This window comes from Dipodomys spectabilis, unplaced genomic scaffold (genome assembly GCF_019054845.1).
Source record: "Dipodomys spectabilis isolate Male_0828 unplaced genomic scaffold, ASM1905484v1 ptg000168l, whole genome shotgun sequence".
Taxonomy (NCBI): domain Eukaryota; kingdom Metazoa; phylum Chordata; class Mammalia; order Rodentia; family Heteromyidae; genus Dipodomys; species Dipodomys spectabilis.
The window spans coordinates 11684-14885 of record NW_024870845.1 but is presented as its reverse complement, the minus strand read 5'-3'; the positions used below and the strand labels follow the sequence as shown (position 1 = coordinate 14885).

Sequence of the window (3202 nt, the reverse complement as noted above, 5' to 3'; positions counted from 1 at the left end):
GTGTTATAGCATGGGGGACGAGCATACAAAGAAACAAAAAAAAAACACACTGCACGTTACAAGTACATGAGAAACAATAGCAAGAAAAAAAAAACCACTTGTGTCCCTAACATGGGTTTCATTTCCCTTAACATAATCTTATCTGGTCATATACATATAACTTTTGGCCTTTTCTGCTTATCCTAGACATACATTAGTTATTGAAAATTAGAGAAACCATGGGACCTAAGTTTCTTTGGACTTGGCTTACTTCAATTAATAATTTTTTTTCCAAGTCTTTCCATTTCCTAAAAAATTGGGCGATGGAATGCTTCAGGAATTTGCCTGTCATCCTTGCCCAGTGGCCATGCTAATCTTCTCTGTATCATTCCAATGTTAGTGTATGTGATGCAGAATTGTGCACAGAACATTTTTATATATAAATTGTAATTGATTTTCTTTAACTAGACAATTCAACAAAAAGTAAGTTTGAAAGAATTTTCGTGAAATTTTAGAACCATGTACTTCTTACATAAGTACACATTTAAGAATAAAGTCAAGATTGACATGTCAAAAACAAAATAATTCCAGATATTTGTTGTTCAAGAGATGTGTAGGAGGAGGAATTCAATTATTCTATACAAGGGACCTGCCATAATGAACACTACAGCAAGTGTTAAGGTTTGTTAAAAGTTTTAATGTTTTCAATATATTTAATTTTGGGAATTTGCTTATATATGCCAAAAACTGGGACTGTTTGGCAGGTCGTAATACTTTTCTATAAAGTATTTAAGATTTATGGTAGCAGATAAGTACTACTAAGTATGTACATTTCAGATTTTATAGAAAGTTTAGTAATGAGAAGTTGCAAAGTCTTTGTGTAAAGGAGCAGAATAAAGAGTTGACTATGTTAACTACACAGTTTCTGTTAAAACTGTAGGCCTTCCTTACTTCATATGTTAATGAGGAACAAATGATGATATAAGCCATATACAAATTATGAGATGAACTATAAATAGTTATCTTAGTGGGTGTCTTTAAACACTACTCATAGCCTATAAAATTCTTGTGGAACATCATAATCTTAGCCAGTGTTAAATGTAAAGAAATATGACAATAATAAAATCTAATTTGTAGTACACTTCAAATACTGAAAACACTGGTAATTGTTTTGTTTTTTATTTTATTATTCATTAATATTTCATAATTGGTTTTCTTTATTTTTAGCATTGTTTTCCTTGTTGTAATATAATACAACTTTTTGTAAGTTGTCATTAGGAAGTACTTTGAGAAGGTTACTGGGATGGCCACACCATTTTTTATAGGTGTATGTGAATTTATAAAGAGGAAACTTAGAACAAAATATGTATTTAAAAAATGATCAAGTGGAGTCTGATTCAAGAGTGTTAATGTATGTCCTCACCTAAAATATTAGCCCTAGGCTCAAGGAGAGTTATTACAGAGTTGAGGGCACAAAAGTGAGAGACTGTGTTTTGTTTTGTTTTTTATTTTTATTTTGTTGGTCATGGGGTTTGAACTCTGGGGTCTGGTGCTGTCCCTCAGCTCAAGGTTAGTGATACCACTTGAGCCACAGCACCACTTCCATCTTTTTCTGCTTATGTGATGCTGAGAAATCAAACCCAAGGCCTCATGCATGCAAGGCAGGCACTCTACCATTGAGCCACTTCCCAGTACCTGAGAGACTGGGTTTTATAAAATCATCTAAACAACATTTGCTTTCTGCTTTGGGTTATATAATGAAATATATGAGTATCTTTTTTATGTTTTTGTGCATTGTCATACTTCTAAATTTATACTAATTTCACCACTTTATCCTTGTCAAAGTCATGAAATATCTCTGAGAGTTTGCTTCTGTGAAGATTGTTTTTGCATTTATAATTTCTTCTGAGTCATTTTTTTAAACAAAATCACTTTATATTTCATGTTGATGGGTATTTACACAGAGACAGGAATACAGAGGATTTAGTTTACCAAATGAACATTAAAATTAGTGCTCAAAAATAAAAATCAGCCTTAACACATATTTTCATATCTTTCCCTACAATGTATGAGGGAGGCATTTTAGCTCCAATTTTCTTGGGATTCCTAGGTTTACAATTCTTAAATCACAGAGACATGCTGTAATGGGAGTAAGATTTTTTGGTACACTTTGCCCTTCAGTCTGTGTTTCTTGTTCCTCCCTTTTCTCAACTCCATTATTAGAGATTTTTCTCAGAGATGACTCCATCTCCAACTTTTCACTCTTCCTAGCTGGACAAATGAATTTGCAAATCAAGACTCTTAGACAGAAAGAATTTAAGAGCCTGAATCTAAGACACTTCTCTCATACACCATCCCTACAAAGACACAAGTACCAAAACAGGATACATAGTTTCATTTTTTTCTACCAAGGCCAATGCATGAGGTTGCTTGCTTCTGAGGGTGCCTGTTTGTGGCTCTTACTTATGTTGCAGATTAACTTTATACCTAGTTCCATTATCAGCTACCAAGGATGGCATGTTTAGGCCATCCAGGAGGTTGGCTCAACAGGGCAGCTGGATGTGTGTCCTATGAGGGGTTCCTAAGATCCCTCATGAATGGCACAGAAGATCTGTGTTGGAAAAACCGGGGGCAATAAAGGTATTCTACAAACACCATCTCAGCAAGGCAAAGTTTACTCCTGCAGAAGGCATGCTGCTGCATGTCGAAGTTGAATAAGCACACTGGATAGGCAGCCCACCACTGGTTCCCATGAATTTGAGCTTTGGTATCATCTTTTATGATGGCTCAAACTTTTGACTCCTTTCAAACTAGTCAAAAGCTTTAATAATCAACCAAATCTGAACACCTGGCCATATGAAAAATAAACAACTTTTACCCAGTTGTTGTTCTACTACTATTGCCATGCCTCTAGCCCCTAGCACTTCTCTAAAATAGCATTGGTAAGGTTTTGACTACCTTTACAAGGGCAATGCTTATATCAGTCAAGCACTTCAAGATTTAACTTCTACAATTCTCTCATCTGATTTTGTTTCTTTTCTTCCAAACAATAATCATTGACTTTCCTATTCAGCAGTATCCAATAAGATATTTTGATTTAAAAAAGGGTTTGATTAAGGCAGTTTTACAGTCAGTCACAGAAAAAAAACCTGTTATAGAAGAGATAAAGCACACATTACTATGAAAACAATTACTAAAGAGGTAAATATTGACACCATGACTC

The 3202-nt window shown here is 34.4% G+C and overlaps 1 pseudogene; it reads right to left on the bottom strand.

Moving 5' to 3' along the window:
• Positions 1 to 290: 290 nt before the first annotated feature.
• Positions 291 to 403, bottom strand: LOC122119426 (annotated as a pseudogene).
• Positions 404 to 3202: the final 2799 nt, after the last annotated feature.